General features: G+C 44.5%; 1 protein-coding gene across 1 annotated transcript in view; it reads right to left on the minus strand.

The window, feature by feature from the left end:
• The window catches only part of NUDT13 (nudix hydrolase 13), a 61,591-nt gene extending 38,819 nt beyond the window's left edge, over nt 1-22,772 (minus strand). Inside the window, exon 1 of the mRNA XM_044298425.1 lies at nt 22,731-22,772. The gene's annotated coding sequence lies outside the window, so the exon portion shown is untranslated. The remainder of the gene's footprint in view (nt 1-22,730) is intronic.
• Nucleotides 22,773-24,250: the final 1,478 nt, after the last annotated feature.

Genomic DNA, 24,250 nt, shown 5'->3' on the forward strand with positions numbered 1-24,250 from the left:
CCATAAAAAACTGGCTATAATGAGATATTGATAATCCAACCCTGACCCCCACCTACTCCCTGTGTTCCTAGCCTTCCCTTCTTTGGAAAAAAAGGTTTACTGTCGGTAAGCTATTGGTTAAGTTGTAACTTTACAGCATTGTTCACTGATGACTTGAGTTTAGTCATAATCCATTTATCTGCACTTAAGTATGATTTGTTGAATCCTTATAGCCTTTGCTCAATGAGGTCTTGATGTCTTGATACCACTAGTTTTAATGCTTATGCTTGTATCTTATCACTGTAATTTCATTTGGCAACCTGTTTACTGCTGATGTTACTGCTATATATACACACTTAAAATGACAATAAAAAGAATTTTGAAAAGAAAAGAAATACACTCATACCTGTATGAGGTTCAACATAAAATCCAACAAATAATTTCCTTTATTAAATAAGCTCAGTTGTTTACTGCACTGTGCTAAGACTTTTTCTGGTACATGGATAATTGAATGGTAAAACTGCAAGAAGTATAAGGACATTTCTCTTTAGTTTAACTACCAAAACCTTACTATAATTGAACATTAACTAGAGCAGTACAGGAATATATAGACTGGAGTCCACTTCTTTACATGATACTTGTCTGGAAATCTCAGGTCGATCTCTCAGACAAAACTCCCACAAAGGCTGCTGGCAGGGCTTGCTCCAAAGGTATTATAATGGTCCCATTTTAATGGGTGCTGTATATAGGCACCCAGTGAGCTCCCCCTTGTGGAAGCTGCCAGCAAACAGAATTTTGTCATGTACCTCCATAGTCATGTGAACGGTAGCCACCGATTTAGAGCTATGTAACAGAAAAAAAGTGCACTGATCCCTATAAAAGGTATACTGTTAAGTTAAACACAAATTAACATGTACACTAACTAAAATCATGGCAGCACTATGCTGGCACTGTTTACCAGAGAGTACTCTGAAAGCACTGTTATAGGGTTTTTTCAGCAAGTAAAAATGTTTTACAAAAGTTCCAATTACTTAAAAAAAAATAATAATAATACTCACGCACTAATCCCCTGCCAGTACCTTTCTGATGCTTCCAGGGTATCCTGCTGGTCTGTACTTCCAATGCACTGACCCGCCTCAAGCAGTGGATTAATGAGGTGAGCATAGCTTCTTTTTTTTAACATATTCTGAGCCGTTTGTAAAAAGTCTTTACCCAATCGGCAACCCCTTTAATGGTATCAATGTGATGTTATTCCTATTATAGTAAGTGAAGAGTCATTAGGACAGCTGCAACCTCCACCAATCCTCAGAGCTGAGATGCAATGCTGGTTGGGTACAGCTGCTCCATCCCTGCAAAGGTGGTGGTCAAGTGTGTTAATGTGCAAGGAAAAGGCTAAAGGGACCACAGTTAATTTATACCCATTATAATGGCTGTTTTAAAGGTTGGACCCACACCAATCATGTAACCTTCATCTCTAAACTCCTGGAACATCTGATCTACTCTCACCTAATAAGATAACTCTCTGGTAACTCTCTTCTTGACCCCCTTACAATCAGGCTTTCACATTCTACACTCAAAAGAAGCTGCCCTTGCCAAAGTGTCTAATGATCTCATGACAGCGAAAAGGAATAGCGACTACTCTCTAATTAATCATTCTTCTGGATCTCTCTTCAGCATTCACTATTGTGGACCACAAACTTCTCCTTAGTATGTGCCACTCTATTGGCTTCGAGGACACTGCTCTCACTTGGTTTTCTTTCTATATCTCTGGCTGTTTTTTCAGTGTGTTATTTGCTGTCTCTACTTCCTCTCCTTTTCCTCTTGCTCCTCATGGTTCAGTCCTAGGTCCTCTCCTCTGTTCTCTCTACACAGCCTCTACTGGACAGGCCATCAGCAGATTTGGTTTTCAGTACCATCTGTGTGTTGATTACACCCAACTATATACCTCTTCCTATAACATCAATCTAGCAGTACTACAAAACACCAATGACTGTCTGCTGTGTCTAAAATCATGTTTTTTCTCCACATGAAACTAAATCTCTCAAAAATGGAACTTCTTGTCTTTCCCCCATCTACTAACCTACCTAAACCTGATATTTTTATTTCAGTTTGTGTTACTATCATAACTCCTGGGCAGCATGCTGGCTGTTTTGCTTGACTCAGATCTTCCATTTGTTTCTTATATTTAATCACTGGCATGCTCATATCATCTCCAGAGTCCGCCCTTTTCTCACGGTGCAAACAGCCAAAACTCTTGTTGTTTCGAATTATTCTTGACTGTAACTCATTACTAACTGGTCTTCCCCTCACTAAGCTTTCCCCCCTGCAGTCTATCTTAAATGCAAAAGCCAGGCTCATCTTTTTGTCCAACCATTACACATATGCCTCTAGCCTGGGCCAGTCACTTCCCTGGTTCCTATCCAACACAGAGTACAGTTTAAGCTTCTCATTCTCACCCACAAACCTCTCCACAGTCCTGCACCTCCCTACATATCCAACCTTATTTTTATCTCCGGGAATTAAGAAAATGAAAATACTTAAATATTACTTTAGTATAAATATATTCCCAAATACATTTAATTATTTATAATGGTTCATTTTGTCTGGGGAGCAATTATTAGGAGAAATAAAATGGCCACAGTCCTATTAGACACAAAACCTGTCCTAATCACACAGGGGGACTAGTTACTTTACAACACTGAGGTAAAGAGCTGCCTCGTCCTCCTCTCTGCTCTGCTTGTCAGGAATTATGATCCAGAATACAGATGATAAGATCTTCAGCTGAATCTCTGCAGGAATGGAGTTCATGAGGAGACATGAAGTACAAAGAGGACGGACAGGACAGGTAATGTGGGTCTGTGGTAATGGAGACTGCATACAAGTGCTGCTGCTCATTATATAAACCCCCACTATTCTCTCTGTACTTCAAGTCTCCTAAAGAACTCCGTTCCTACAGAGATTCAGCAGAAGATCATATTAAACTGTATTCAGGATCTTAATCCCTGACAAGTAAGAGAGGAAGATGTCGCAGCTCTTTAATGGTACTTTCACACTTGCGTTAAACTTTTCCGGTATTGAGTTCCATACTAGGAGCTTAATACCGGAAAAAAACTGATGAGATTTATCCTAATGCCTTCTGAATGGAGAGCAATCCGTTCAGTATGCATCAGGATGTCTTCAATTCAGTCACTGTACGGTTCTTGGATGGAGAAAATACCGCAGCATGCTGTGGTATTTTCTCCGTCCAAAATTCCTGAACACTTGCCGTAATGCATTAATGCCGGATCCGGCCCCAAGTGTTCTGGAAAAACGGATCTGGTTTTGCAATCTGCGCATGCACAGACCTTTAAAAATGTGAAAAAGATAAATACTGCATCCGTTTTCCCGGATGAGAACCTGGAGAGACGGATCCGGTATTGCAATGCATTTGTGAGACGGATCCGCATCCGGATCAATCTACAAATGGTTTCCGTTTGCATATAGATTGCCGGATCTGGCAGGCAGTTTCGGCGACAGAACTGCCTGCCGGAATCCGGCAACGCAAGTGTGAAAGTACCGTTACTTGTCCTCCTGTGTAATTAGGACAGGTTTTGTGTGGACTAGTAGGATGGCGGCCATTTTCCTAATGATTGCTCGCTGGACATTTGGTAATATATTTATAATGATGTAATATTTAAGTATTTTTATTTTCTTAATTCCCGGAGAACCCCTTTAACATACTCCATAATTTGAACTTCTGCCTTTCTCAAGTTGCACCAGCGCTCTGAAAACCACTGCCCTTGACATTCAGGTCAGTTTCCAACTTCCATAACTTTAAACGTGCCTTAAAAATACATATTTTTAGGCAGGCTTATCATGTTAACTAAACTAGCTCTTCCCCATTTACTCACTGCCCCTCAATGGGTCTGCATTTTGCAGTCAAAGATAGGACAGTCCTATCTTTTGCGGGTCGGCCGTATGGACCCAAAAGCACACAGGAGCTCTTCCATGTGTTTTCAGGGTCCATGCGGCCACTGCACTTCACTGCATCATGTGGATCACGGACCCATTGAAGTCAAGATGTGGAGTGCACACAGACAGTGTCCATGTTTTGCATATCAGTGGTTTGCGGTCCGCAAAACGGACGCGGTCGTGATTTCAATTGTACTTATCCACATGTAAAACTCAATTGTTCAATTGCAAGTTCCAATGCTCTGCTTGCCAGCCATGTTTTTTAGTTTTAGATCTTTCATTGCACAAATGGAAAGCAGATGTTCCCATCTGGGAATGCCTTGTACCAGGACCATCCATGTCTAACAAGCTGACACCAACATAATGCTTTTGGCCAATCTAGGCACAACTTCATGTTTTCCATGTACATAAACATGGAACCCGCTTCTCCTAATAAAACAAAAATCCTTTCATCAGAAACTGATTGCTATATCATGGACAAGGTACAATGCCAACTCCATTTTTCTTCACCAATATAATCTCCACAATATGCTTTGTACATTGGACACATCTTGCTTCAAGGGACATAATTCATTTACCAGTGACCTTCCAGGAAATAAAATGAACCATTGTGGAAAGACTTGTACATGTGGCCTTCATCTTGAAGGGAACCTGTCACCATGAAATGCAGTGCAATCTGCAGGCAGCATGTTATAAAGCGGAGGAGCCGAGCAGATTAATATATAGTAAAATGTCATTTATTTATTTAGTCCTCTGCTCTTTGCTTAGAAGTCAGCTCCTCCAGCTCTTTAACATGCTGCCTCTAGATTGCATTGCATTTTCATAGTGACAGGTTATCTTTAATGCTACTTTACAAAAAAAAAAATACTTTTTACTCACAAGTCGAGCAGTACAAATAGCAAGAGAACAATGTGAATTTCTAAAGCAAATATTTCGACTATTGATATTTGCATATATATTAAAGATCTATGCAACATGACACTCACATGGAGGAGAATGAGAAGACTTCAGATTGCCCAACTAGCTGTTCACATATTGTACTAGGCCTCGTTCACATCCCCATTTGCAGATCCGGCACGCTGTTTCAGCACTTTGCTGGATCCCCAACTTCAACGCCGGATCGCTATTGACTGTAATGAGGTCCAGCAGTGCAACGGTTTATGTCCGGTTGAAACCCAGCATTTATAGAGGAAATCGGTTGAATCCTTACTGGACTCGACTGCAGTCAATAGGGATCCAGTGGTGAAAGAGATCTGCCAACGGAGATGAGAAGGCTGTCGTGATGTTGTCAGACATATTTACAGTATTTCCACTCTCCGCTCCTGTTACCTTCAGCTGAGCACCAAGGGCTGATATCTCAGGAGCAGGACAAACTTTTTTGGTGACCAAGGCAGGGCATTCACAATGCACTTTCCACTCTCAGTCCCTGAAGTTGGTTAGAAATTTAGAATTAGAGGGGTTTTCTCATCTCAGACATTGATGGCATATTGTTAGCATATGGCAACAATGTCAGAAAGGTAAAGGCACCATCTTTCTTAAAGCGAAGGAGAGCACAACGCGCAAGCGCAGCCACCCTCCGTTCATCTGTATGGGACATCCAAAAATAGCTGAACGCTGGTTCAGCTATTTCCGGCAGTCCCACTGTGGCGATTGGAGAGATGGACATCAATGCGCAGAGTGCTCTTGATTCATCGCTATGGGACTTCCATGGCAGTAAATGTAGAGCACACTTTTGCTGTGTGCTCTCCTTAACTTCGGGGCCCCCATTCCCAGAGGTAGGACCCACGCCTTTCTAACATTGATGGCAAATCCTAGTGATATGCCATTAATGTCTGAAATGGGCAAACCCCTAACCCCTATAGCCGCCGTGACGTACCTGTACATCATAGTGGCTGAGGGCTTGTATGGAGTGAGCTGCTGTGTTGAACCTGCTCCATACATGGAAGGTGCCGGCTATATAATACAGAAGGCACCTGGCCGTAATGATCGGGATCGGTGATGATGCAAGAACTGGTCATTTAATCCCTCAGATGCCGCATTCAATAGGAATTGTTGCATCTGTGGAGTTAGTGAGCCGCCTCCCTCTGCCTTCCAATTGAAGCCCCCGCAGTTAAATAAAGGAACAACGATCAGTTACCATAACAGCCTGGGGCCTGCTGAAGGTTCCCAGGCCATTCATGGTAATCTGCCTGAGCAGGCAGAGCGGCAGAATCTCATTTACCATTCTATAATAGCTCTGTATTATGGTTTATGGGACAAGGGATCAAAAGAACCAATGTTCTAGCCCCCTAAGGGGGCTAAAATGTATTATGTAAAAATAAAAAAAATATTACTTTATATTAATAATAATTGTTCCCAATTTTACATATAAAAATAAACTATGAAAAAAACTGGTATCGCCGCATCCAAAAATGTCTAAACTATTAAAATATACTAATATTTTCCTGGGCGGTGTACAGCGTAATAGAAAAAAAATTAAAACATGTGATTCAATGTTTTTTGTCACCTTTTCACCCCCCCCAAAAAAATAAATAAATAATTTGAACAGTGATCAAAAAGTTGCAAAAAACAAACCCCCTTACAGCTCTGTAGACAGATGCAATTTTTTTTCAAAGCTTTTTATTTTAACACCCAGGGACCTTGCCATTTTTCACCTTAAGGACCAGGCCGTTTTTTTGAAACTTGACATGTGTCACTTTACGGTATGTGGTAATAACTTCGGAATGCTTTTACTTATCCAAGCCATTCTGAGATTGTTTTCTCGCGACACACTGTACTTCATGATAATGAAAAAATGTAGTCGATATAATTCACCTTTATTTATAAAAAAATCCCAAATTTGCTGAAAATTTAGAAAAATTAGCAATTTTCAAAATTACAATTTATCTGCTTTTAGTTATTACAGTTATTACTTTACTGTCACGGATGTAGTAGGGGAGAACATCAAAAGACAAGACGGAAGGGAAAAGACACTAGGCCTCACCGCTAGGGAAGGAAAAGGGTCACCACCTATGAAACCCTGCTCCTGGCCCTAACTCCTATCCGTATGGGCACCCAGAGCCGTCTTTACCAAGGGGCAAAAGGGGCAGCTGCCCAGGGCCCAGTTGCTCCTGGGGGGCCCAAGGCAGCTGCCTCTTGAGCCCTGCTAGCTACTGCCCCGGGTGTCAAGCTGTCAGCTACACAGGCATCGTACTGTGTTAAAGTTGTGATCTAGGACCTTAATGACCATCACCATGTGACCAGAAACCTAGCAATTACTGGTCACATGGCTATGAGGTCATCACAGGTCCTACCAGGAGTGTTGCAGAAGTTAACTGTGGAGATTTTTTGTGTGAAGATTACATCAGAAAAAAGGTGACAGGGGCTGTTATGTTAATATACTGTAAACTACTGTATAGTGGGGTGCTGTATACTGTGGGGGCCTGTATACTGTGGGGGGCCTTATACTATGTGGTGGGCTGTATACTGTGTGGTGGGCTGTATACTGTGGGGGGGGCTGTATACTGTGTGGGGGGGCTGTATACTGTGGGGGGGCCTGTATACTGTGGGGGGCCTGTATAGTGTGGGGGGCTGTATAGTGTGGGGGGCTGTATAGTGTGGGGGGGGGGCCTGTATAGTGCTATACTGCTGTACTGTATACTGTGCAGTGCTCCAGACTAAAAAAAAAATACCTGGTAGCCATTGGCTCCTGAACTGAAAAATTTAGGAGCCAAATCAAATTTTTAGTCGCCAAATCGAAACCGAATCAAAATTTTGGTATCGTGACAACGCTACTCCGATCAGATCGGCATAGGGTTGTTTTGATACCAAAATTTTGATTCACTTTCTTCACCATAAAAAAGTATTGCGATACTCAATACCGCACAAAAAAAAAAAAAACACACCACAAAAAAAAGCTGCGTGCATTTCGCATTTTATGAAATGTTCGGCCCATAATAGAACAGTCCTATCCTATTTTTGGGGTGACAAGGTGACAAAAAAATGGCAAATGCTCCCCGCATAGGAGATATCTTTTAATAATTTAATAGTTTGGACAGCGCTATGTAATATGTTTATTTATTCTTTATATATTTTATATGTAAAATTGGGAAAGGGGGGATTTAAACTTAATATTTTAGGGTACTTTCACACTAGTGTTTTTCTTTTCCGGCATAGAGTTCCGTCCTAGGGGCTCAATATCGGAAAAGAACTGATCAGGCATATCCCTATGCATTCTGAATAGAGAGCAATCCGTTCAGGATGCATCAGGATGTCTTCAGTTCAGTCATTTTGACTGATCAGGCAAAAGAGAAAACCGCAGCATGCTACGGTTTTATCTCCGGCGAAAAAAAATGAAGATTTGCCTGAATGCCGGATCCAGCATTTTTTCCCATAGGAGTGTATTAGTGCCGGATCTGGCATTCAAAATACCGGAATACACCCGCACTAAATCCGGACCCATTCACTTCTATGGGGCTGTGCACATGAGGGGTGATTTTCACACATCACTTTTGCGTTGCGTGAAAATCGCAGCATGCTCTACGTTGTGTGTTTTTCACGCAACGCAGGCCCCATAGAAGCTAATGGGGCTGCGTGAAAATCGCAAGCATCCGCAAGCAAGTGCGGATGCGGTGCGATTTTCACTCATGGTTGCTAGGATGAAAGTCTATTCCCTGTATTATTTTCCCTTATAACATGGTTCTAAGGGAAAATAATAGCATTCTTTAATACAGAATGCATAGTAGAAGGTCAATATAATTAACATTGGTGGCGCAGTATGCTCCCCCAATATAAGAAACATTGGTGGCGCAGTGCGCACCCCCCCAACACCCCAGTATAATAAACATTGGTGGCACAGTGTGCCCCCCTCAATATAATAAACATTGGTGGCGCAGTGCGCACCCCCCAACACCCCAGTATAATAAACATTGGGGGGCGCAGTGTGCCCCCCTCAATATAATAAACATTGGTGGCGCAGTGCGCACCCCCCAACACCCCAGTATAATAAACATTGGTGGCACAGTGTGCCCCCTCAATATAATAAACATTGGTGGCGCAGTGCGCACCCCCCAACACCCCAGTATAATAAACATTGGGGGGCGCAGTGTGCCCCCCTCAATATAATAAACATTGGTGGCGCAGTGTGCACCCCCCCCAACACCCCAGTATAATAAACATTGGTGGTGCAGTGTGCCCCCCCTCAATATAATGAGTGGCGCAGTGCCAATGAGGGTTAAAATAAATAAATAAAAATTAACTTACCTCCTCCAATTGATCGTCTCCTGTTCTTTATTCAGGACCTGTCAAAGGACCTGTGATCATCACATGATACATCACTTGATTCATCACCATGGTAATGGACCATGTGATGAGCTCAGTGACATCACCACAGGTCCTGAAGAAAGAACAGGAGACCGGCAGCTACGCGATCAACTGGAGGAGGTGAGTTAATTTTTTTAAATTATTTTTTAACCCTCATTGGCACTTCCTACTGTGCCACCAATATTTCTTATACTGGGGGGGGGCACACTGTGCCACCAATGTTTCTTATACTGGGGTGTTGGGGGGGGCACACTGTGCCACCAATGTTTCTTATACTGGGGTGTTGGGGGGGGCACACTGTGCCACCAATGTTTCTTATACTGGGGTGTTGGGGGGGGGGCACACTGTGCCACCAATGTTTCTTATACTGGGGTGTTGGGTGGGGCACACTGTGCCACCAATGTTTCTTATACTGGGGTGTTGGGAGAGGCACACTGTGCCACCAATGTTTCTTATACTGGGGTGTTGGGGGGGCACACTGTGCCACCAATGTTTCTTATACTGGGGTGTTGGGGGGGCACACTGTACAGGGAGTCTAAGAAAGAATCGAATGAGTCACTAAGTCGGATCTTTAGTTCTTTTCACCTGTGACTCATTCTATTCTTTCTCCCTGTACTTGTCAGTGACTCACAGCTGCTAGTGCTTGCCTTGCCTCAGCTCTGATTGGTTGGTGGGCGGGGAGGGGAGGGGCTAGCAGAAGCAGCTTCCACTCTAGGATCAGATTACACTCCTCCCGAGCCCCTCCCCTCCCTGCTGCCAGCGTCTCACTCTCTATGTGTGCTGTGACTCACTGCATCAGACTGAGAAGAACATCGGCGGCGGGGCAGAGAACTATCAGCTCCTGTGCCCGCCGCTGTATTCAACTGCAGAGCTGCCGCGGAGGGTCTAGTCGCAAATAGCGACAAGACTAAAAAGTCTTGTCGCCATTTGTGAATTCTAAGTCGCCATTTTGGTCGCCATCTGGAGCCCTGCTGTGGGGTCTGTATACTATGGGTGCGGTATAGTGTGGAGTGCTATACTGCTGTACTGTAGAGTGTGGGGGGCTGTATTGTGTATAGTTTGGGGTGTTGTATACTGTGAGGTGTTGTATACTGTGAGGTGTTGTATACTGTGGGGTGCTATACTGCTCTACTATATACTGTGGGGTACTGTATAGTGTGGGGTGCTATACTGCATACTGTGGGTTGCTGTATACTATAGGGTGCTATACTGCATACTGTGGGGTGCTGGGGTGCACTGTAACACTAGGGTGAGCCGAGCCCTGGTCTCCTTCCTGCAGAGCGGTGCCCACTTCCAGCCTGAGCTCAGCTGCCCAGAGCACTGATCCTGAACCGCTGGAGTCTTCAGAACTGGAAGTATTTACAGTCATTCACTGTACTCTACCAGATGTGTGGTTTTTATGTGTGTGTGTTGTGGTGGAGGACGTGATTGCCTGATAAGGTGTGGGAAGGCGGGTTCCAGGGGGCCCAAGTAAATTTTTGCCTAGGGTCCAATCAATATTAAAGACGGCCCTGTGGGCAACTCTCGATGGTAGAAATGCCCATACACAGAAACCTAGAAAACCCTGGTGGCCCTCAGATGCCCTAGACTTAATGACAGGGCAGAGACAACCCGCTCCTTCCCTGGTGAAGGAACCAGCGTCTCACTGAGGCCTAGTAAACAACAGAGGGGGGGAGGAATACAAAACACAACAAGCGGAACACTTAACTTCTAAGGATAATGGATGATCAGGACTTCAACTAGAACCACACTCCAGCTCTTCCAACACCAAATGAAGCTATCCAGAGCAAGGAGTGATGGGTGAAGTCAAACTAAATAGGGGAGGTAAAGGTCACATGGTCCACACCTGAACAGGAGGTGTGGACATACAAGCAACACACAAAGTGAAACCAAAAGATGCTGTCAGATCACTAATGAGCAGATAATCTTTCAGACCTTCTCAAACCTGTCACCGGCGTTAAATTTACATTTCCCATATGTCCACTTTCATGTTTGCATCATTTTGTAAATGTAATTTTATTTTTTAGGATCTTATAAGGCTTAGAATTTTAGAAGTAATTTTTTTAATTTTTAAGATAATTTCCTAAACCCATATTTTTGAGGACCACTTAAATTCTAAAATCACTTTGTGGAGCTTACATAGTTAAACCAGCCATAAATGACCCCATTGTAGAAACTACACCCCTCAAGTTATTCAAAACTGATTTTAAAAACTTTGTTATCCCTTTAGGTGTTCCACAAGAATTAAAGGAAAAAGGAGATGACATTTTTAAATTTCACTTTTTTGGCAGATTTTCCATTTTAATTAATTTTTTCCTATAACACATCAAGGGTTAACAGCCAAATAAAACTTAATATTCATTACCCCTAGTCTGCAGTTTACAGAAACATCCCACATGTGGTCGTAAACTGCTGAACGGGCACACAGCAGGGCACAGAAGGAAAGGAGCGCCATATGGATTTTGGAGGGCAGATTTCACTGGGATAATTTGCCATATGACATTTAAAGACCCCCCTGATGCACCCCTACAGTAGAAACTCCAAAAAGTGAGCCCATTTTGGAAATTATAGGATAAGGTGACACTTTTATTGATACTATTTTGTGGTTTATATGACTTTTGATTGTTCTATATTACACTTTTTGTGAGGCAAGGTAACCAAAAATGGTTGCTCTGGCACAGTTTTTTTTTTTTTTTTTTTAGGTGTTCTCAGTAGATCATGTACTATTTTTATAGAGCAGGTTGTTATGGACATGACATAAGCATTTTTGAAATAAATCATGTTTTTGTGTCTCCTTTTTCTGAAAGCCATATTATTTTTATTTTTTGGGGCAATTATCTTATGTAGGGCTCTGTTTTTGCGGCATGAGGTGATGGCTTGATTGGTACTAATTCGGAGTACATACTACTTATTGATTGTTTGGTATTACACTTTTTGTGATGTATGGTGACAAAAAATATATTTTTTGGCATGGTTTTTATGTTAATTGTTTCATAGTTTTCACCTGACAGGGTAAATCATGTGATATTTTTATAGAGCAGGTTGTTACGAACACGGCGATACCTAATTTGACTATTTTTTTTATATTAATTTTTTTTTAAGAAAAACAATCATGTTTTTATGTCTCCATTTTCTGAAAGCCATATCTTTTTTTATTTTTTAGGCGACTTGCAGGAGCACACGGCATTATCATGATTTATAATGCTATGTGTCTCTGCATTGCCTTTATTCCACAGAATCATAGTGACATAAAGCTGTCAGTGTAATTCTGTAGATATAATATAAGGTCAAGCAGAGGCACATAGCATTATAAATCATGCGCTCCTGCAAGTCCAGAGCAGAGGATCACACTCACACACGGAGCGTGATTCCCGCAATGGACTCGCTCGTGTGAAACAGCCCTTAGGGTCTCATTTTTTGTGGGATGAGATGATGGTTTGATTGGTATTATTCTTGGGTACAAATTACTTTTTGATCACTTGGTATTACACTTTTTGTGATGAAAGGTGAAAAAAAATGTTGTTTTTTTAGTACAGTTTTTATTTAAAAAATGTACGGTGTTGACGAGACTGGGTGGATCATGTGATATTTTTATAGAGCCGGTTGTTACGCACGCGGTGATACCTAATATGTCTGTTCTTTTATTTATTTGTTTCTATTTTTTACAATTGTACATGTCTCTTGTTTTTTTTATTATAACTTACATTTTTTTTATTGTTATACTTTAGACTGTTAGACTTTTATTTCACTTTTATTATTTTTTATTTTTGTCCCACTATGGGACTTCAACATTACAGGGTCTGATCCCTGTTGAAATGCAGCACAATACATCTGTATTGTACTGCATTGACTATCAGTGTATTACACAATGTAATACACTGATAGTTTGCCTATGAGACCCAGCCTGGGGGCTGGGCCTCATAGACCTCCGCACATGCTGGGCCCCAAGGCCTTTGAATGGCTTGGGGCTGCCATGGCAACCATCGGGACCCGATGTATGAGGAGAGGGAGCGCAAACCTCCCATATGCCGCGGTCAGCGCTGACCGCGGCATATGAGGGGTTAATCCTCCGTCGACTGCATTATCACCGATGCTGGTCGATGCAGCAGGGATCTGGCTGTAAGTAACAGCCAGATCCCTGCCGCTGATCGCAGCAGCGCACATGGGGGGGGAGGAAGGACCGCAGGACAAAAATGCTCATCCTAGGGCACAAAGTACCGGCCATTTCGGACGAGCATTTTCATCCTGGGTCCTTAAGGGATTAAAAGTAGCAAAACAAAAAAGTAACGTATACAAATTTGGTATCACTGTAATTGGAATATAATTTTGTCATTTTTAGCGCACAGTGAAATAAAAACCCAATAAAGCTTGTTGGAATTGTGGCTTTTTTCAATTTCTTACCACAAAGATTTTTTTTCCCATTTTCCAATACCAGACAAGGTAAATTAAAGGGGTTATCCGAATTCTGAAACATCCCCCCATGTGCCTGGCCCCTCACAGGTAATATACGTATCCTGCTCCCCGTGCCGCTACTGGTGCCCGCACCGACGCTTCTGCTTCTCCATGCACACGGATGGAAACACCTGCCATTGGCTACCACCCCACCCCCCCCCCCCCCCCCGACGCCGGATGTTTTCATCTGTATGCAGGGAGAAGCAGCAGCAGTGGTGCGGGGACCAGGAACGGGCAGCGGGGTAAGTATATCACCTGTAAGGGGCCAGCCACATCGGGGGGGATGTTTTAGAAATCAGATAACCCCTTTAATTGGTGCCATTACAAAATAAAACGAATTATCACGCAAAAACTAAGCCCTCATATGGCTATGTGAACAGACAATTAAAACGAAAATGGGCCCGATACTTAAAGAGGCTCCCCTTCTTCGCCCACTCAGCCCATGTGACATGAGCATCAGAGCATTTTATAATCCGATGGACTCCCTTGCCCGGCGCTTTATCGCACAGCGCAAGGGCTTTTTTGTTGAAATTTTTACACTGCTAGGTGGAGGCTTCCCCCTAGAAGTGTCCCCTGTGATGTCACCATCACTAATGCGCAGGATTCAGCGCTGCCCTAGCTGTTTTACAGGCTAGGGCAGCGCTAAAGCCTGCCCATTAGTGAGGGTGACGTCACGGGACTCACTGCTAGGCGGAAGCCCTGTATGTCACTGGATATCCAGAAAAAGCCCTTGCCGAATTGTGCAGGGCAATGGAGAGCATCGGAGCATGAGTGAGGAAAGAAGGGGAAATGTCTGGGTTAAGCTCTGAACTCGGACAACATCTTTAAGGGGTTAAAGTCTGATAGATGCATACACCATCTGTGGGACCTGCAACTCATCTGGTGAGGCAGCTGCCACATCTAGGTGGGGAATGAATGGAGGATTGCCCACCAATGTGTGCCGCTTTCTCCATTCACTTCTAAAGTAGTCAGGGACACAGTCGTACATGTGTTCTTGGCTAACTCCCATCGAAGTAAGACCACCTCTCCATTCAATCTCAAACTGGGGGCAGAATGGTGGTCAGATGACCCCTCCTCTGACAATAGGTGTTGGCCTCAGTGGTGGAACACTCAACTATCAAATTTTATGGCATATCCTGGGAATATCTACTATAACAGAGTGGGCATCCCAAAAATAGCTCATCAAGATCATCAAATGGGCATCATTTCTAGAAATCGTTCCTCCCACAACTGGAGTACTTTTTACAGGATGTCTCTTTCGCATGCTATAATCATGGTGAAAGTGGTTGGCCAATGTCAGCACTATCACAACCATCTAGAGGCTTCATCACAACCACTGGGGGACGAGCTTAGGAATTCATCTCAGCTCCTTGTTCTGGTATGGACACGATAGTGGCAAGCAAGTTTATAGATGTACTTTCTTTTGCTCAAACACAGGTCAAGTCAAATGTGTGATTATGTGCCAGGAACCTAAGACAGATGTAGGTCTTCCTGATGGGATCTGCACACAGGGGCTGGACTTTTACAGCTTCTGACCATCTGCACAAACAACAGGCTCTTTTAGTTATTTGTATATACAATCACACAGCAATGCAAGTGGAAAACCTCATTAACACAAGTCTTTAGTGAATTGCATGAACCTGATGCAAAGCAGAACCTTACTGTGTATACTGCTGCCTTTAGAAAAGTAATTAAAAAAAAAGTTGTATCCAGATTATCCCTAGTTTTATGTTGTCCTGAAAGATGTGAAAAGCTAGAAAATGATGCCTGCTGCTCCATGAGACTAGTGTCGCCAATCATTGGCCTCAGCGGTCACATGGGGTAGTCGGAGATGTCATTGCTGCAGTGAGACCAGGAGCACTGAAGCAGTGGCGCAAACGCTTGTATTTTCTCAGAAACCCCTTTAACAATGAATATTGAATTTAAAAAAAATTGGTTATTAGTTAATTTGATCCTGCTGCAGACTGTACGGCCGCACCTACAAAACCTTATGCTGCCACTGCCGTATCAAATTGGTATGGTAGCCCATTAGCTCCAATCTGAAGTAGTGACGATGGCTACCTGTGAATGATATGTACCACTGAAATGCATCTGTTTGGGTTAGGCCTGATTCAGTATTTTTTCGTATATATGCATGTGCGCAATGAACACATAGAAGTCAATGGTACATTTCACACCTCCATTTTGACACACGGAGCAAGGGCATGCACTACTTTACGGAACATGGACCCGATGGAGGCAACTCTCTCTGGTAGTCGCCAGGTCTGTGCAGCCACAACCCACAACCTGTAACCTGAATCCTAAATTTGTGATTGCTACTTCATCACAATGGCCTCTTTCAGTCATCAGCATAGGAATGAAAGGCATTCCAAGGGCTTAGTCTTAAAGGGGTTGTGCAGAAATGTGGGGGTATTGCACCCCCCCCCCCCCCCCCCCTTCATTTGGCAGGACCTGTAAAGGGAAGCTTACTTACCGTACCAGTTTCCCGGCGCTGGCTCCCGACTCCTCCTTCATGCTCTGCTAGATCTCCTCACTGTAAATATCCGGTTTGACATTGCCACAGCCAATCACCTGTCCGGGTGTTTAATATGGATGACCCATCCTCAGGATAAGGGTCCGGTGAGCGCCATGGCCTCCATCGGATACTGGCTGTGCTTGGTATTGCACCTCACCCCTATTTACTTGAATGGCACAGAGCTGCACCTAGGCCTTGTGACTGATGAACGTCACACCTAAGAAGATGCAACAGCTGATCGGTGGGGGTGTCGGGAGTCAAACCCCCACCGTTCCGATATTTATGACCTGGAGTGTGGGTGCAGGCTGTCTTGCAGAAATTTAGCATGAATTTCCATGTGGTTTCAGCACTAAAAACCCATGTGTCACTTACTGTATTTGGTGCGGATTTGATGCAGTTTTGCTGCAGATCTCACCCTTGCATTATAAAGGGTGACATCTGCACAAAGAACTGACATGATGCAGATCTCAAAATTCACACGGATCCATTGACTTGAATGGGTCCACCTTCCGCAAGATACAGTCCACACTGCAAAAAAATAGAGTATGTTCAATTTTTTGCAGTGCGGAGGCACATGGACAGAAATCTCATGGAAGCGCTTCGTAGTCATTCCGATACATGCCTCCACCCCGCATCTTGCAGACCCATTGAAGTAAATGCGGTTCGCAATACGGGCACGGGCGGCCTACGCTCGTCTGCATGAACCCTAAAAGTACCAGATAAACCCTTCGGCTTTTCATCATCGTGATCCCTTTTTTTCTCGGGAAGATGCTGCAGATCTTAAAATCCACGAGGATCAATTTCCGCACAAAACAAAAAAGCAAAGCGTACATGAGATTTGCCTAACCTCATACACTTTGCTAATACTGTATTAGGCTACATGCACACGACCGTATGTGTTTTGTGGTCCGCAAATTTCAGATCCGCGAAAAAAAATAAAAAAATGCCATCCATATGCCATCCGGGTTTTTTTGCGGATCCATTGAAACAATGCGGGGCTACGGAAGGGACTTCATGATGCAGACAGCACACGGTGTTCTGTTCGCATTTTTTTGTGGACCCATTGAGGCCTCATGCACATGACCGTTGTGTGTTTTGCAGTCTGCAAAGCACGGACGGCGTCCGTGTGCGTTCCGCAATTTGCGGAACGGCACGGACAGCCATTAATATAACTGCCTATTCTTGTCCGCAAAACGCGGACAAGAATAGGACAGGTTATATTTTTTTTGCGGACCACGGAACGGAGCAACGGATGCGTCCAGCACACGGAGTGCTGTCCACAGCTTTTGCGGCCCCATTGAAGTGAAACAACGGCCGTGTGCATGAGGCCTGAAATGGGTCCGCATCCTATCCACAAAAAAAACTGAACGGACTCGGAAACAAAAAACGTTCATTTGCATGTAGTTACTCTGTGGTTTTATTCCCATGAGAATCTGCACAGGAAAACCGCACATAATCCGCAATGTGGGAAGGTACCTTAAAAAGGTTTTCCGCATGGCCTATCCTCACACGATCTGACACCCCACCGATCAGCAGGAGATCTGTAGTGGACAGAGCTGGTTGCCGCAACGCTGCTCCTACTTAAGTCAAAGGGGCACATTTACTAAGACGGCTTTATACGCCCTTCTTAGTTTCCCCCCTGCGCTTCCGTTAGATTTGTATAATTTATGATGAGGCGTGCACCTCGTCGTAAATTAGGTGCATCAGTGGCAGTCCCTGCGCTTTGCATAAAAACGATGCCAGCCTCTCGCTGCCGTAGTTTTTCGCTAACATTTACTCCAGTTTCTGGGCATAAATTTTAGCAAATTTGCCAGGGCTAGAATCCCAGCCCCATCACACCCAACTGGTCATGCGACTAAATATTGTCGCACAGCCGGTTAAGGGCTCGTTCACACGACCGTATGTCTTTTTCAGTGTTTTGCGGGCTGTTTTTCCTAGATCCGTTTTTCAGGGGGGGGTTTTCAGTTGTGTTTCCGGTTCCATTCCTTTTTTCCGTATGGCATATACAGTATACAGTAATTACATAGAAAAAATTGGGCTGGGCATAAAATTTTCAATAGATGGTTCCGCAAAAACGGAATAGATACGGAAGACATACGGAGTACATTTCTTATGTGTTCCGTTTTTTTTGTGGACCCATTGACTTGAATGGAGCCACGGAACGTGATTTGCAGGCAATAGGACATGTTCTATCTTTCAATGGAATGGAAAAACGGAAATACAGAAACGGAATGCATACGGAGTGCATTCCATTTTTTCTGCAGAACCATTGAAATGAATGGTTCAATATACGGAACGCAAAAAGCGTTTGTGTGAACGAGCCCTAAGAGCTCTTTCAGACGAGTTTGTCCTGTGCGTGTGTAAGTGTGAATCCCTGTTATTGACACTGCTGGTTTTCCAGGAGTGCACAGCATTAGACCTCATGCACACGACAGTATTTTTTCACAGTCCGCAAAAACGGGGTCCGTAGGTCCGTGATCGTTTTTTCGTCCGTGGGTCTTCCTTGATTTTTGGAGGATCCACGGACATAAAAAAAGTAGTTTTGGTGTCCGCCTGGCCGTGCGGAGCCAAACGGATCCGTCCTGAATTACAATGCAAGTCAATGGGGACGGATCCGTTTGACGTTGACACAATATGGTGCAATTTCAAACGGATCCGTCCCCATTGACTTTCAATGTAAAGTCTGGAGTCCCTTTTATACCATCTGATCTGAGTTTTTTCCAATCCGATGGTATATTTTAACTTGAAGCGTCCCCATCACCATGGGAACGCCTCTATGTTAGAATATACTGTCGGATATGAGTTAGAGCGTGAAACTCAGATCCGACAGTATATTCTAACGCAGAGGCGTTCCCATGGTGATGGGGACGCTTCTAGTTAGAATATACTACAAACTGTGTACATGACTGCCCCCTGCTGCCTGGCAGCACCCGATCTCTTACAGGGGGCCGTGATCAGCACAATTAACCCCTCAGGTGCCGCACCTGAAGGGGTTAATTGTACTATCATATCCCCCTGTAAGAGATCAGGGCTGCCAGGCAGCAGGGGGCAGACCCCCCCCCCCCCAGTTTGAATATCATTGGTGGCCAGTGTGCCCCCCCCCCCTCTATTGTAATAATCCGTTGGTGGCACAGTGTGCGCCCCCCCCCCTTCCTCCCTGTATTGTAATAATTATTCGTTGGTGGCACAGTGTGCGCCCCCCCTCCCTTTATAGCATTAACAACATTGGTGGCCAGTGTGCGGCCTCCCATCTCCCCCCCATCATTGGTGGCAGCGGAGTTCCGAACGGAGTCCCAGTTTAATCGCTGGGGCTCCGATCGGTAACCATGGCAACCAGGACGCTACTGCAGCACTGGTTGCCATGGTTACTTAGCAATAGTACAATAGTAAAAGATTCATACTTACCTGGGAGCTGCGATGTCTGTGTCCGGCCGGGAGCTCCTCCTACTGGTAAGTGACAGGTCTGTGCGGCGCATTGCTGTCACTTACCAGTAGGTGGAGCTCCCGGCCGGACACAGACATCGCAGCTCCCAGGTAAGTATGAATCTTTTACTATTGTACTATTGCTAAGTAACCATGGCAACCAGGGCTGCAGTAGCGTCCTAGTTGCCATGGTTACCGATCGGAGCCCCAGCGATTAAACTGGGACTCCGATCGGAACTCCGCTGCCACCAATGATCGGGGGGGGGGGGGGCGATGGGGGGCGCACACTGTGCCACCAACGAATAATTATTACAATACAGGGAGGAAGGGGGGGGGCAATGGGGGGTGCACACTGTGCCACCAACGAATTATTACAATAGAGGGAGGGAGGGGGGGGGCCGCACTGGCCACCAATGATATTCAAACTGGGGAGGGGGGGTCTGCCCCCTGCTGCCTGGCAGCCCTGATCTCTTACAGGGGGATATGATAGTACAATTAACCCCTTCAGGTGCCGCACCTGAAGAGGTTAATTGTGCTGATCACGGCCCCCTGTAAGAGATCGGGTGCTGCCAGGCAGCAGGGGGCAGTCTTGTACACAGTTTGTAGTGTATTCTAACTAGAAGCATCCCCATCACCATGGGAACGCCTCTGTGTTAGAATATACTGTCGGAAATGAGTTTTCACGAAGTGAAAACTTTGGTCTGAAAAAGCTTTTATGCAGACGGATCTTCGGATCCGTCTGTATGAAAGTAACCTACGGCCACGGATCACGGACACGGATACCAATCTTGTGTGCATCCGTGTTCTTTCACGGACCCATTGACTTGAATGGGTCCGTGAACCGTTGTCCGTCAAAAAAATAGGACAGGTCATATTTTTTTGACGGACAGGATACACGGATCACGGTCTAGGCTGCAAAACGGTGCATTTTCTGATTTTTCCACGGACCCATTGAAAGTCAATGGGTCCGCGAAAAAAAACGGAAAACGGCACAACTGCCACGGATGCATACAACGGTCGTGTGCATGATTTAGGGTCCATTCACACGTCCGTTGTTTCTTTCCGGATCTGTTCCGTTTTTTTGCGGAACAGATCTGGACCAGTTGCGTACCCATTCATTTTCAATGGGTCCTTAAAAAATCGGACAGCACAATGTGTGCTGTCTGTTTCCGTTGTTCCGTTCCGCATGTCCGATAAAATATAAAACTTGTCCTATTATTATCCGCAAAATCGGATCCTGGTACAATACAAAGTCAATGGATCCGCAAAAAACGGATGACATACGGATGACATACGGAAACATTTTCAGGAACAACGGATCCGCAAAAAACTGACCGAAATTCGGGATATAGAAAAATACTGACGTGTGAATGTACCCTTATAACGCTGTGTATCTCTACATGACCTTACTTCTACAGAATTATACCTTAAGGCTCATGCACACGAACGTGTGCGCCCCATGCCCATATAGCGGCCCACAATCCTATCCTTGTCCATAATACGGACAAGAAAAGGACATAGTCAATTTTTTTTCGGATGCTGAAGAACGGACACAGTGCATCTTTTGCAGCCCCATTGAAGTGCATCTGATTGCATCCAATCCGCAAAAAATACGTTAGTGTGCATCAGCCCTAATTCAGTAGATACAGGTCAGCCAGAGACACACAGCATTATAAGGCCTCATGCACACAAACGTCTTTTATTTCCGTGTCCGTTTTTTTTTGCGGACCATATGCAGAACTATTCATTTGAATGGGTCCCCAAAGAAAACGGAAGGTGTGCATTCCGTTTCGTATTTCCGTTCCGCAAAAGAAATAGAACATGTCCTATTTTTGTCTGCATTACAAGGATAGTACTGTTCTATTAGGGGCCAGCTGTTCCGTTCCGCAAAATACTGAATGCACACGGACGTCATCTGCATTTTTTGTGGATCCGTTTTTTGCGGACCGCAAAATACAGACGGCCGTGTGCATGAACCCTAAATCAGTATAATGCCGTGTGCTCCTGCAAAACCAGCAGTGTCCATAATGGGGAATCACTCTCAAACACGGAGCATGATTCCCACACAGGACACGCTCATCTGAAAGAGCCCTAAAAAAGGGAACTTGCGACTATTTTACGCCTAAAATAGTTGTAAGTCCATTAGCAAATGTGCCCCAATGAGGGTATCAATGAAGTAACTAGCTCCATCAGCTACACAATGGACAGTGCTGTGTAGTTCCAGCGTCAACTCTATTGAAGAACAATTGATCGGAGGAGGTGCAGGAGTCGAACCCCCGCTGATCAGATACTGGCGGCCTATTCTGAGGATAAGTCGTCACGATGAGGGCTCATGCAGACGAGCGTGTATGCTCTGTGCTGCGGACCGCAATGCACATCCACTGGCCAGGTGCACGCCGTTTGGAGATGCAGGCCCACTGACTTGAATGGGTCCGCCTTCCGCAAGATACAGTACGCACCGCCCAAAAATAGAGCATGTTCAATTTTCTTTGCGGTGCGAAAGCATGGACCGAAATCTCATGGAAGCGATTCGTGGTCATTCCTATACGTGCCTCCGCCCCGCATCTTGCAGACCCATTCAATAAATGCGGTCCGCAATACGGGCACGGGCGGAACTACGCTCGTCTGCCTGAGCCCTAAAAGTACCCGATAAACCCTTTGGTTATTCATCATAGTGTCTGACAGCGGCTTTCTCACGTTTATAATGCATGTGTATGGGGGTTGGGGGCGACAGCGAACGGTGTGGCCAGGAGGAAACGTAAAATGTACCAAATTTGTAAAAGGCACACACCAAGTTTTGGGAGCAGAAGAGTGTATCATGTTTAGCAGGTTGCAGATATGTCACTGCTCATGAGCCATTTTAATACCTGCAGCATTTTCTGTGTATTTTGGCTTTGATTATAACCAATACTTAGCTAGAATTACAACATATTATTCCTCCATTGCCTTCAATGAGACTGTCTGTTTTTCAAAACAAATAAAATACATGTTGGATAATGAAACTCCAATAAAAAGACAAATATGTGCACGAGAACATAAACCACAATAAAACCGCACAACATCGCGTGAATCACGTGACTCAATGACACCGGGGTTCTGAGGTACTTACTTTGAAAGTTCAACCTTCGGTACCAACCATAGTGCGGGCGAGCGTAAGGGAAGTATGGGAAATGTAGTCACTGTGCGCGAGCCGTACGCTGGTAACAAGCAGGAACGTTATCGGTGAGAACTACATCTCCCACAATCCCGTTCAAAACGTCAGCAGCTGCAGTTTTAGTACAAGGGCATCACGGGAAATATAGTTCTCCGTCCTGTGTGAGTGACTGTATTCCTGCCAGAAGAGGGGATGTGTCTGTGAGAAGCGTAGAATCCTCATGCCGTACTATGTTGTTCAAAAGACTAAAAATGTGTATTATTGGAATTGCTCCTCTTCAGAAGACACCACAAATTTTTGCAGCGTTCTTCTAGGGTTTTTTCTTAAAAAATAAATAAAAAAAACACTGCCACGCTGTTTTTGAGGTCTTTTTGTTGGGGTTTGTGGGGTGTTTTTTTTCCTAAATAGTGTGTTTCAGCACGGGCTTTTAGATATATATATATATATATATATATATATATATATATATATATAGGAAAGTATATAACCCCCTCTGTTGTCACTTAATTTTTAGAGCAGTATGGCAAAAATACATTGCTGCAAAAAACGCCTTAACCCCTTAAGGACCTTGCCATTTTTCACCTTAAGGCTACTTTCACACCTGCGTTCAGGTGTCCGCTCGTGAGCTCCGTTTGAAGGGGCTCACAAGCGGCCCTGAACGCAGCCGTCTGGCCCTAATGCATTCTCAGTGGAGGCGGATCCACTCAGAATGCATCCGTCTGCCAGCGCTCAGCCTCCGCTCAGTCAGCGGACACCTGAACGCTGCAAGTAGCGTTCGGGTGTCCGCCTGGCCGTGCGGAGGCGAACGGATCCGTTCCGACTTATAATGGAAGTCAATGGGGACGGATCCACTTGAAGATGACACCATATGGCTCAATCTTCAAGCGGATCCGTCCCCCATTGACTTTCAATGTAAAGTCTGAACGGATCCGCTCAGGCTACTTTCACACTTAGAAATTTTTCTAAGTTATAATGCAGACGGATCCGTTCTGAACGGATGCAAACGTCTGCATTATAGGAGCGGATCCGTCTGATGAAGCATCAGACGGACCCGCTCCGAACGCTAGTGTGAAAGTAGCCTAATGGTCCCAAATCCGCAAATTGCGGATCCGCAAAACACAGACACCGGCAACAGTGCATTTCGCGGACCGCACATTGCCGGCACTATAATAGAAAATGCCTTTTCTCGTTCGCAATTGCTGACAAGAATAGGACATGTTCTATTTTTTTGCGGAATGGAAGTGCGGATCTGCGGATGCGGACAGCACATTCTGACCCCATTGAAAATAAATGGGTCCGCACCTGTTCCGCAAAATCCCCCCAAATTTTTTTGTGATGTAAGGTGACAAAAAATGGCTTTTTTGACAAGGTTTTTTTTAATATTTTATTTTATTTTTTTACGTTGTTCACCTAAGGGGTTAGGTCATGTGGTATTTTTATAAAGCAGGTTGTTACAGACGCGGTGATACCTAATA

Source organism: Bufo gargarizans, chromosome 6 (assembly GCF_014858855.1).
Source record: "Bufo gargarizans isolate SCDJY-AF-19 chromosome 6, ASM1485885v1, whole genome shotgun sequence".
NCBI classification, from domain to species: domain Eukaryota; kingdom Metazoa; phylum Chordata; class Amphibia; order Anura; family Bufonidae; genus Bufo; species Bufo gargarizans.